Genomic DNA, 13,724 nt, shown 5'->3' with positions numbered 1-13,724 from the left:
TAGGTAGACAGATGAATAGTTGGATGGAGGGATAAGTGGATGGATATATAGATAGATAGGTAAAAAGTAGATGGATGGACAGAAAAATGGATGGATAGAGAGATGAATAGATGGATGGATGTATAGGTTTAGTGATGAAAGATGGATAGATGTATAGGTAGTAAGATGAATAGACGAATAATTAGATGGATAGGTAGATGGAAATATAAGTGAGAGGATAGATGGGTAGAAAGATGAGTTGGTGCATGGATAGATAGATAGATAGATGAATAGATAGAAGGATAAAATAATAGATGGATAGAAAAACAGATTGATTGATAGAAAACTTGATGGATATATTGCTTGAAGGATAGATAGCTGCACACATGGAGGGAAAGAATGATAGGTGGATGGATAGATGATATATATATTTGGATAGATTGACAAAAAGATTGATAGATGATAAGGCAGATGGACAGATACACGAATAGACGTATGGAGAGAATGATAGATGGATAGATAGATATATGGATATATGGATGGCAAGATAGGTTTATGGATGGATTGATGAATATATCTTAAATGAATGGATAGATTGTTGGTCAAATAGATGGATAGGTAGACTGAGAGATCAATGATCTATAGATGGTAGAAGAACATGAATATCTAGATGGAAAGATAGATGGATGGATTGATAGATGGAATGTTGGATATGCAATGGAATCAATGATGTATAGATGATATATGGTATAGATATATAGATGGATAGATTGATAGATGAATGAATAGATAAAAGAAGATAGGTGGATAGATATATAGATGGAGAGATGGGAGACAGACAGACAGACCGAGACCACGATGGGTGACCCTTCTAGTACATACTATAAGAGAGAAGATTGTTTGTCTGTTCCAAGGTGGAGGCCACATGGTACTGGCTGGCCTCACCCAAACTGGCAGAGAGAATGGTCTGGTGAACGGGATGAACACTGAAGTGATCGGGGTCGCCAGGAGTACAAAAGGAACAGCTTGACAGTGACACATTCAGGCCCCCATGAAGGGTTTTGGCACTGTCCGACAGCTGCACAGCTAAATATTTTCAAAACAAACATAAACAATCATATTAGTAATATGCTCCATTATTCACTGATTTTGGGAACATTACCAGAACTTTTAATTAATTTGCACATGCTTAAAAAGATAATTTTTCCACAGCATGAAAGGTTTCTCAAGCCACTGATCTTTGTCATAGTAAGGGGTAACTACTCTTGTTTTAGCATTTGACACCACTGAGCTCCTCTCACTGTTGACACTGTCACGAACTGGGTGGTGAGTGGGGGGGGGGTGTACTTTCAAATGTTGTCTAGGGGAACAGATGATTTTACTTGAGCCTGGGGGAAATCAGGGAGTAAGGAATCAGCCTAGTACAAAAGACAGAATTGAAATATATATATATATAAATATATATATATATATATATATATATATATATATATATATATATATATATATATATATATATATAAGGGGTAAGGGGTTACTCCTTTTTTGTAACAAAGTTCAAATAAAGTAAATATATATGTGTACATACAAAAGAATGGGGGTGGTAGGAGAAGATAATATTAGTGTTCAGTGAGAAACCACAAGGTCTCCTCTGAATACTTTTTATTTTCTTCTCCGAGGCTATGGGTCCCCACATTGGCACCAGAGGTGGTACCCTCATATATATATATATATATATATATATATATATATATATATATATATATATATATATATATATATATATATATATATATATATATATATGTATATATATATATATATATATATATATATATATATATATATATATATATATATATATATATATATATATATATATATATATATATATATATATATATATATATATATATAGCTGTGGGCAATTCTCTCCGGCGTCTCGTCGCAAAGGCAGCTGCAAGAACAGTTAGTGATGCAGCGGCCAACATGCTGAAGCCAAAACAGCTCGGGTTTGGCATTCCACAAGGGTGTGAGGCGGCAGCCCATGCAGCTCGAGCCTTCATCGCCAACATCACAGACGAAAAGGCCCTTATCAAGCTAGATTTCAAAAATGCGTTCAATTTGGTGCGGAGGGATGCTGTACTCCGTGCGGTTCATAGTCATTTCCCTTCCCTCTACCCTTTTGTACATTCATGCTACAGTATGGATCTTAAGCTACTTTTTGTCGAACATGAAATTGACTCGCGAGAAGGCGTCCAACAGGGTGACCCCCTCGCTCCTCTCCTTTTCTGCTTAGTCATCAAACAAGTCACAGAGGTCCTGTCCAGCGAGCTTAACATCTGGTTCTTGGATGATGGTACCCTAGCTGGTTCCCAAGACTCCCTCCTGGAGGACATCAGAAAAATCCAGGAGCAAGGTGCAGTTTTAGGCCTCACCCTGAACCCTTCTAAATGTGAAATAATATGTTCCAACCAGGGCATCGTAGAGAGAATAGAGGGTCTTCTGCCAAATATCCATAAAACTAAACCTGAAGACAGCACACTCCTAGGAGCTCCCCTGGGGTTGAAAGCCATCGATGAGGTCCTTGATAAGAAAATCACCGACCTTAAGAGGATGGATGGGAGGATTGAGGATATTGATGCTCATGATGCACTCTACCTCATCACCAGATGTCTGTCCCTCCCCAGGTTAACCTACTTTCTGAGGTGTTCACCATCTTACAGTAGCCAAAAACTAAGTGAGTATGACCGGTTACTGAAATCAATGCTAGAAAAAGCCCTTAACCTCTCTCTCCATGACCTACAGTGGAAACAAGCCTCTCTTCCCGTAAGACTTGGGGGCCTCGGAGTTCGAACAGCAACGCAAATCGCTGTTCCAGCCTTCCTGTCCTCCTTATCAGCATCCGACGACCTTGTGAAGGAAATTCTACCTGCCCACTTACATCAGCTGGCAGGTGTACATGATCCCAATTTTACACACTGTGCCACAGAGTGGGCCTCTCGTGCAGGCCAATCACCTCAACCACCATCCCCAAAATCCCACAAGCAATCCAGCTGGGATGGTCCCATTGTAGACCAAGTTGCTGCAGAGTGCCTGGGTGCTGCAACAACACAACACGACATTGCTCGCCTCACAGCAGTAGCAGCACCACATGCAGGGGATTTCCTGTTAGCAACCCCAATGTCGGCAACTGGCACGCGTCTCACACCACACGCCCTCCGAATTGCTGTGGCCCTCCGCCTTGCTGCCTCAATCCACACCAGATATAGGTGTATTTGCGGCGAGGTGGTGGCTGACAGGTACGGTCACCATGGCCTACTCTGCCAAAGCACAGGGGGATGGCACTCGAGGCACAGCGAAGTTAACGACATCATCAAGAGGAGCCTCACCACAGCTGGATGCCCAGCTGAAAGAGAGCCCCGTTACCTAACGCCCCGTAACTCTGATGCTCTTATTGGTCGCCCAGATGGTATCACAGTGAACCCCTGGAAGAATGGCAAGCAGTTGGTATGGGACTACACGTGCGTATCAACCCTGGCTAACACCTACATTAACCTCAGTGTTGCACAACCAGGTGGCGCTGCCACCCACAGGGAAGCAGCCAAATCCCGTAAGTATAGAGAACTGGATCACCACTACAATTTTGTCCCCATTGCTTCTGAGACGCTCGGCGCCTGGGGTAAAAGTGCTACCAGTTTTTTGAAGGAACTGGGTTCTAGGCTCATTGAAACAACAAGGGACCCGAGAGCTGCAAGCTTTCTTTTCCAGCGCCTCAGTGTGGCGATACAGAGGGGAAATGCGCACTGCATCCATGGTTCCTGCCCGCCATCTGAGGAGCTGGAGGAACTCGACAACCTATGACAACCATCTTTGTAACCTATATGTAACTCCTTTTTTGTAACAAAGTTCAAATAAAGTAAATATATATGTGTACATACAAAAGAATGGGGGTGGTAGGAGAAGATAATATTAGTGTTCAGTGAGAAACCACAAGGTCTCCTCTGAATACTTTTTATTTTCTTCTCCGAGGCTATGGGTCCCCACATTGGCACCAGAGGTGGTACCCTCACAAACTTTTTATATATATATATATATATATATATATATATATATATATATATATATATATATATATATATATATATATATATATATATATATATATATATATATTATTATTAAATATGACCGAAAAAGTAAGATTAATAATTCTAACACGAATTTTCTCAATCTTTCGTACATTACGCTTCACTGTTGGAGGTAAATAAAAAATCAATTCTCCAAAATTCATTTTTATTTCTAGTCTGACGCGACACGGGCGCGTTTCGTAAAACTTATTACATTTTCAAAGACTTTAGTTCACAAATACACAACTGAATAGAACTTACGTATCTCCGATTTTATATCTACATTTGAGTGAGGTGGAAGGGGTGATGTGGCATTAACACAAGACAGAACAAAATGTGGTATTAATAGGGTATTAATTTCATCAACACAAGACAGAACAAGGGTATTAATAGGGTATTAATTTCATCAACACAAGACAGAACACGAAACAATGGATAATGAATAGAAGTGTTTGTAGAAAGCCTATTGGTCCATATTTCTTGATGCTTCTATATTGGAGCGGAGTCTTGAGGTGGGTAGAATATAGTTGTGTAATAATTGGCTGTTGATTGCTGGTGTTGACTTCTTGATGTGTAGTGCCTCGCAAACGTCAAGCCGCCTGCTATCGCTGTATCTATCGATGATTTCTGTGTTGTTTACTAGGATTTCTCTGGCGATGGTTTGGTTGTGGGAAGAGATTATATGTTCCTTAATGGAGCCCTGTTGCTTATGCATCGTTAAACGCCTAGAAAGAGATGTTGTTGTCTTGCCTATATACTGGGTTTTTTGGAGCTTACAGTCCCCAAGTGGGCATTTGAAGGCATAGACGACGTTAGTCTCTTTTAAAGCGTTCTGTTTTGTGTCTGGAGAGTTTCTCATGAGTAGGCTGGCCGTTTTTCTGGTTTTATAGTAAATCGTCAGTTGTATCCTCTGATTTTTGTCTGTAGGGATAACGTTTCTATTAACAATATCTTTCAGGACCCTTTCCTCCGTTTTATGAGCTGTGGAAAAGAAGTTCCTGTAAAATAGTCTAATAGGGGGTATAGGTGTTGTGTTAGTTGTCTCTTCAGAGGTTGCATGGCTTTTCACCTTCCTTCTTATGATGTCTTCGACGAAACCATTGGAGAAGCCGTTATTGACTAGGACCTGCCTTACCCTACAGAGTTCTTCGTCGACTTGCTTCCATTCTGAGCTGTGGCTGAGAGCACGGTCGACATATGCGTTAACAACACTCCTTTTGTACCTGTCTGGGCAGTCGCTGTTGGCATTTAGGCACATTCCTATGTTTGTTTCCTTAGTGTAGACTGCAGTGTGGAAACCTCCGCCCTTTTCCATGACTGTTACATCTAGAAAGGGCAGCTTCCCATCCTTTTCCATCTCGTAAGTGAAACGCAGCACGGAACTCTGCTCAAATGCCTCCTTCAGCTCCTGCAGATGTCTGACATCAGGTACCTGTGTAAAAATGTCGTCAACATACCTGCAGTATATGGCCGGTTTCAAGTTCATGTCGACTAAGACTTTTTGCTCGATGGTACCCATGTAGAAGTTTGCAAACAGGACACCTAGGGGAGAACCCATGGCGACCCCATCTACTTGCTTATACATGTGCACATCCGGGCTCAAGAAGGGTGCCTCTTTAGTACAAGCTTGGAGTAGTTTCCTCAGAATATTTTCTGGCATGTCAAGAGGAGTACAGGCTGGATCACGATACACTCTGTCGGCTATCATTCCGATTGTCTCGTCCACAGGTACGTTGGTAAACAGCGATTCTACGTCCAACGAGGCTCTTATCCCTGTGGCCCGTGAGCCCCGCAGTAAGTCAACAAATTCCTTTGGAGACTTCAGGCTGAAGGCGCAAGGAACATAAAGAGTCAGCAGGCCGTTGAGTCGCTTCGCCAGTCTGTACGTGGGTGTGGGTATCTGGCTAATGATTGGCCGAAGTGGGTTTCCATGCTTGTGCGTCTTGACATGTTTTCACCTTTATTGTATTATCACCTGACCCAGTGTGGGTATAAAATCAACTAATATATATATATATATATATATATATATATATATATATATATATATATATATATATATATATATATATATATATATATATATATATATATATATGTAGTACCTAGTAGCCAGAACGCACTTCTCAGCCTACTATGCAAGGCCCTATTTGCCTAATAAGCCAAGTTTTCATTAATTAATATATTTTCTCTAATTTTTTTCTTATGAAATGATAAAGCTACTCATTTCATTATGTGTGAGGTCAATTTTTTTTTTATTGGAGTTAAAATTAACTTAGATATATGACCGAACCTAACCAACCCTACCTAACCTAACCTAACCTATCTTTATAGGTTATGTTAGGTAGCCGAAAAAGTTAGGTTAGGTTAGGTTAGGTAGGTTAGGTAGTCGAAAAAACATTAATTCATGAAAACCTGGCTTATTAGGCAAATCGGGCCTTGCATAGTAGGCTGAGAAGTGCGTTCTGGCTACTAGGTACGATATATATATATATATATATATATATATATATATATATATATATATATATATATATATATATATATATATATATATATATATATATATATATATATATATATATATATATATATATATATATATATATATATATATATATATATATATATATATATATATATATATATATATATATATATATATATATATATATATTAGTATATTTTGGTAGCAGTCTTTCCTGTAGACATATATTATTAAATATGACCGAAAAAGTAAGATTAATAATTCTAACACGAATTTTCTCAATCCTTCGTACATTATGCTTCACTGTTGGAGGTAAATCAAAAATCACTTCTCCAAAATTCATTTTTATTTCTAGTCTGACGCGACACGGGCGCGTTTCGTAAAACTTATTACATTTTCAAAGACTTCACAAATACACAACTGATTAGAACTTGCGTTTCCCTGATTTTATATCTACATTTGAGTGAGGTGGGAAGGGTGATGTGGCATTACATTTGAGTGAGGTGGGAAGGATGATGTGGCATTAACACAAGACAGAACACTAGAGGATATTAATAGGGTATTAAAAGTATCAACACAAGACAGAACACGAAAAAATGGGTATTGAATAGAAGTGTTTGTAGAAAGCCTATTGGTCCATATTTCTTGATGCTTCTATATTGGAGCGGAGTCTTGAGGTGGGTAGAATATAGTGGTGCAATAATTGGCTGTTGATTGCTGGTGTTGACTTCTTGATGTGTAGTGCCTCGCAAACGTCAAGCCGCCTGCTGTCGCTGTATCTATCGATGATTTCTGTGTTGTTTACTAGGATTTCTCTGGCGATGGTTTGGTTATGGGAAGAGATTATATGTTCCTTAATGGAGCCCTGTTGTTTATGCATCGTTAAACGCCTAGAAAGAGATGTTGTTGTCTTGCCTATATACTGGGTTTTTTGGAGCTTACAGTCCCCAAGTGGGCATTTGAAGGCATAGACGACGTTAGTCTCTTTTAAAGCGTTCTGTTTCGTGTCTGGAGAGTTTCTCATGAGTAGGCTGGCCGTTTTTCTGGTTTTATAGTAAATCGTCAGTTGACGATTTACAACTGACGATTTACTATAAAACCAGAAAAACGGCCAGCCTACTCATGAGAAACTCTCCAGACACGAAACAGAACGCTTTAAAAGAGACTAACGTCGTCTATGCCTTCAAATGCCCACTTGGGGACTGTAAGCTCCAAAAAACCCAGTATATAGGCAAGACAACAACATCTCTTTCTAGGCGTTTAACGATGCATAAACAACAGGGCTCCATTAAGGAACATATAATCTCTTCCCATAACCAAACCATCGCCAGAGAAATCCTAGTAAACAACACAGAAATCATCGATAGATACAGCGACAGCAGGCGGCTTGACGTTTGCGAGGCACTACACATCAAGAAGTCAACACCAGCAATCAACAGCCAATTATTGCACCACTATATTCTACCCACCTCAAGACTCCGCTCCAATATAGAAGCATCAAGAAATATGGACCAATAGGCTTTCTACAAACACTTCTATTCAATACCCATTTTTTCGTGTTCTGTCTTGTGTTGATACTTTTAATACCCTATTAATATCCTCTAGTGTTCTGTCTTGTGTTAATGCCACATCATCCTTCCCACCTCACTCAAATGTAATGCCACATCACCCTTCCCACCTCACTCAAATGTAGATATAAAATCAGGGAAACGCAAGTTCTAATCAGTTGTGTATTTGTGAAGTCTTTGAAAATGTAATAAGTTTTACGAAACGCGCCCGTGTCGCGTCAGACTAGAAATAAAAATGAATTTTGGAGAAGCGATTTTTGATTTACCTCCAACAGTGAAGCATAATGTACGAAGGATTGAGAAAATTCGTGTTAGAATTATTAATCTTACTTTTTCGGTCATATTTAATAATATATATATATATATATATATATATGTCGTACCTAGTAGCCAGAACTCACTTCTCAGCCTACTATGGAAAGCCCGATTTGCCTAATAAGCCAAGTTTTCATGAATTAATTGTTTTTCGACTACCTAACCTACCTAACCTAACCTAACCTAACTTTTCCGGCTACCTAACCTAACCTAACCTATAAAGATAGGTTAGGTTAGGTTAGGTAGGGTTGGTTAGGTTTGGTCATATATCTACGTTAATTTTAACTCCAATAAAAAAAAATGACCACATACATAATGAAATGGGTAGCTTTATCATTTTATAAGAAAAAAATTAGAGAAAATATATTAATTCAGGAAAACTTGGCTTATTAGGCAAATCGGGCCTTGCATAGTAGGCTGAGAAGTGTGTTCTGGCTACTAGGTACGACATATATATATATATATATATATATATATATATATATATATATATATATATATATATATATATATATATATATATATATATATATATATATATATACTGCACACGATAATATGTGACATAATTAGTACACCTTACAACTCAAGGTCATTCTGTAGTGGTGCTCCTCACACTCGCGGGCATAATGTCCTCTCACACCACAGTTGAAGCATCGGCTGCCTCCCCTGGGCGGCCAGTCCCCCTGGCAGTACCACTTGCAGACGTTCCCTGGGTCCTCCTTGGACTCCCCGTCGTCGTGTCCGGGACTGCAGCACTTGCTCCCGAGCTAGGTCCACTGCTCATAGCTTGGGGCTTCCTCCCCGCGTCCCTTGAGCTCTTGAACCGGGTTACTTCATAGGGCACACTACTCTTGGGAGAGTCCCCCCACCCGTCCTCGCTCCTCCTGAACTCCTAAGGTTCCCTCCCGACCTGGGGTAAGGCGAGTGTCTGGGTGGCCCCTCCCTTCTGAGATGTAGTGCCTCCTCCAGCATGTCGGCTCGGTCCGCTGCAGCCTTCAGGTCCTTAATACCTGCTTCTCTCACCCTTACTCGCAACTCAGGATGGAGCACCGACATGAACTTCTCCATCACTATCAGTCGTTTGATATCATCCACCGATTCCGCTTCCTCCGCCTTCAACCATCGTAGGAATTTCCGTTCCATATCCCTGGCGGTCTCGGCGTAAGTCTTTCCCGACGCTCTTTTACACTCTCTGAACCGCTTCCGGTACATCTCCGGAGTCAGCCGGAATGAGTGGAGAACCGCATTCTTAATCGCGTCATAACTAGTACACTCCTCTAGGTCCAGCATGTTATAGGCTTCCCGGGCCTCACCAGTCAATCTGCCCTGGACCAGAGCAGCCCAATCATCTTCCGGCCACTCCTTCAGAGTCGCTATCCGTTCAAAGTGTTCGAAGAACGCCTCAGCTTCTTGTGGTTCGAACGTAGGTAAGTCACGTTCCCTTACCTTGAGGTCATCCCGCCGTGCAGGTAGTGAGGGCAGACCACGTTCAACGCGACGCAATTCGACTTCTTTCTTTGCCTTTATCTCCTCCAGTCGCAGTTGTCTCTCTCCTTCTTCTCACTGCAGCCGAGCTTCTCGCTCCTCTCGCTGCAGCTCAGCTGCACGTTCCTCTCGTTGCAGCTCAGCTGCACGTTCCTCTCGCTGCAGCTGCAGCCGTGCTTCTCGCTCATGCTCCTCTCGCTGCAGCTCAGCTGCACGTTCCTCTCGTTGCAGCCGTGCTTCTCTCTCCTCTCGTCGCAGCTGGGCTTCCAGTTGCAGGCTCCTCTTACTACAGCTGGACCTTCCACTGCTCCCATGTTCACTGTTAATTCCCTCCACACTGGTAGGTACTTGGGGTGGCTCTAGTCGGGACGGTTCACCTTGCGACGGCTCTCCTCGGGACGGCTCCTCTTGAGATGGCTCCTCTCCCGTCGCCTCCTCTTGAGCTGTGAGCTGTGCCATGATCTCTATCCTTCGCTCCGCTACCTTAGTCGTCCTCAACCTGATCCAAAAGCGGTTTGCCACTTGTTGGAGCTGGGCCTTGGTACACTCCTCCAAAATTCTCTCGTCCCTTGTGTCAATAAATTTCTTTACTTTGTCCTCCTCCATCTCTATATCATTGAGCATACACGACAGCACAGACAAGTTAGTAGGCACTAATTTCACTGTTTCACTCCCTTAGCTGGTTGAGCAACAGTACTACTGAATTCACTGGCCACACTGTATTAGTACCCTGGCAACACTTCCCTGGAAACACAAACCGAAACTGTCTCTATTTTCCGCTAGTTACAACTTGTAATAAAGTTGTTACATCTTGGGTTAACGTGTTTATGACGTATTAGAACGTTGTTACAACTTGCTATATTGGTTGTTATAACTGGTTAGGTGGTGTTAAAAGTTGTTCGAACGTTGTACCAACGTCGTAGTTTCGGTGTGTGTTTGGCGGGTTGTCTTGAAATTTGGGCCACACTGTAGCTTGATCCACGCTTCCTGGCGAAGTTCCCAGTTCTTGGCTACCGGGGTTCGAATCCTGGCAAGGTCGCCAGTTCTCTGTCACGGGGGGTGGGCCGGGGCTCTGCTAGCACTCAGCTGCTAGGGGCTCAAAAGGCCGAATAGTCAGCCCCTCCGACTTCCGGGATTCACCGGAGTCTCCTTGGTCACACAGGAGAGGACCAACAATGCCCACCTCCGCAGGTCTTTGCTTCCACCACAAAAGGGGGGGTTCCACTGATTCACCCTGGAAGCCCTTCAGTCAAACACGGGGAAACTGCTGTTAACAGTTCCGGCCTAGACCCGTGGAGGAGTGAAGGAAGATTCAGGCTTATCTTACAACAATAACCTCCCTGAGTCCTGCCTGCCAGACAAAAAGGTTGCAGGAACTCCTTTCCCGCCTGTCTTCTCTATCTTCTTCTTAACAAGGTCGCCAGCTGGGTTATTATATCTGCACTCCAGCAATGCAGTTCAGTGGGTGTATTATATATTGTTTGTAGCCAGAAGATTGCTACTCCCATAGATCTGCTACTAGACTGTCGGCCCAGGGGTACTCTCCCAGGAAGGTCTGTGTGGCTTTACCTCTCTCTAGCCACCACGTTATTAGTTGCCACCATTCAGGCACTGATACTGATCGGATGGCTAAGGGTACACTTTTATATAGGTCCGTTCTGTCTTGACCACTATCCAGGCAATAAGAACTTCTATAGAGAACGTAGTGTTCCCTAGGTGGTACTATGATAACCTTCGTGTATGCTCATAGAGAAATATTATAATGGAGGCACACTTAAACACAGTGATAAAATGTGTGAATTTACTGATGCAAATTACATGATCACACACACAATCACAAGTAATACATGAATATGAAAATAAGGATAATAAGTCTGGAGATCGTCAGCCTCTTCTTCTACGACCTCCAACACTCCTTCAACTGGGCAGAAAGACAGGAGTCCCACACTCTCTCACAGGAGGGCCTCTTCACCACGTCGGCGCCTCTTCTTCACTGTCCTGCCATCCATACACACTGTCCCCTCTGACAGTCCTGGACAAAAGCTGCCTTGCAGCCTATTCTACTACTAAAGTATTAATGTCCTATTTCCACATACATAAGTAAACATGTGACCTAACTAGCCTACTCACACAAGGGGTAATGGGAGGGAAAATGATCTACCTTACATTCCTGGCTCACGACGCCTGTCCCTCGATGGTGTGAGGTTCCCACGCTTCCTTGGGTCGATCCTTGACGATCCAGGACGTTCCACGGGTCCTCAGGTGTCGTGGAGCCTTCGCGTCGTCGCCGTTCCAATCCCTGAGATTCAGCTACCCCAATCCTGATTCATCGATGGGCGCTGAGCTAATCACTATTTTCTCACACTCGCCCCTTCCACAAGGCATTGCTCCTTGTCCTAGGAACGGTGTCGTCCTTCCAAAACCCTCAGTGGATGTGACCCGGTCACAGCTAGGCTCGCCAGCCACACTTTTCCAGGCCCTCAACGTCCAGCGTCGCCGCTCAACGTCGTCGCCGAATATTTTCCAAGTTTGGCACTCTTTTGCTCAATAAACTTGGTTCCTTTTTGCTTCCCAGAAGCGCGGGGTCTCCAATACATAAGATGGGCTGCAATAACCAGCTCTAATCCACTAAGAAAGGCTTGTAGAGCCTCAAATCCTTGAGAGCTGAGCGAGGTGCGTCCTCTCGCCTTCACGGTCAAGTCGACTCTGACGTTGGCGCCTCTCGGGGCACTCGGTGACGTCATAGCGGGCCCTGATTGGTCGCCCGCGACCTAAGTCGGCCAATCCGCGATCGGCTAGTGTCCCTTCCAAAACGTCATATCTGCAGTAGGGGATGCTCTTTCATTTTATATCAGGGCGCCAATCTCCCCTTACTTACAAATTATAATGTAACTTTCTCTCTTAACTGGCAGCCGGTCTGGTCGCCACATATATCAATAGACTCCCTGAACCTCAGAGAATCAGTAGGGAGAGCTGATATGACTCTTAAAGCAGGCAAACGAAAGAAATAGGAGAGGGCACCGTAACAATATATATATACATATATATGTATATATATATACATATATATATATATATATATATATATATATATATATATATATATATATATATATATATACATATATATATATATATATATATATATATATATATATATATATATATATATATATATGTATATATATATATACTCTGACGTTTTTCTGGTTTTATAAAACCAGATAAACGGCCAGCCTACTCATGAGAAACTCTCCAGACACAAAACAGAACGCTTTAAAAGAGACTAACGTCGTCTATGCCTTCAAATGCCCACTTGGGGACTGTAAGTTCCAAAAAACCCAGTATATAGGCAAGACAACAACATCTCTTTCTAGGCGTTTAACGATGCATAAGCAACAGGGCTCCATTAAGGAACATATAATCTCTTCCCACAACCAAACCATCGCCAGAGAAATCCTAGTAAACAACACAGAAATCATCGATAGATACAGCGATAGCAGGCGGCTTGACGTTTGCGAGGCACTACACATCAAGAAGTCAACACCAGCAATCAACAGCCAATTATTGCACAACTATATTCTACCCACCTCAAGACTCCGCTCCAATATAGAAGCATCAAGAAATATGGACCAATAGGCTTTCTACAAACACTTCTATTCAATATCCATTGTTTCGTGTTCTGTCTTGTGTTGATGAAATTAATACCCTATTAATACCCTTGTTCTGTCTTGTGTTGATGAAATTAATACCCTA

General features: G+C 42.1%; 1 protein-coding gene across 1 annotated transcript in view; it reads left to right on the top strand.

The window, feature by feature from the left end:
• LOC123753791 (ankyrin repeat domain-containing protein 54-like) overlaps positions 1 to 13,724 on the top strand; it is a 73,449-nt gene that overhangs the window by 42,673 nt on the left and 17,052 nt on the right. The window lies entirely within an intron of this gene.

This window comes from Procambarus clarkii, unplaced genomic scaffold (assembly GCF_040958095.1).
Source record: "Procambarus clarkii isolate CNS0578487 unplaced genomic scaffold, FALCON_Pclarkii_2.0 HiC_scaffold_95, whole genome shotgun sequence".
Classification (NCBI taxonomy): Eukaryota; Metazoa; Arthropoda; class Malacostraca; order Decapoda; family Cambaridae; genus Procambarus; species Procambarus clarkii.
This window is presented reverse-complemented; position numbering and strand designations above follow the sequence as displayed.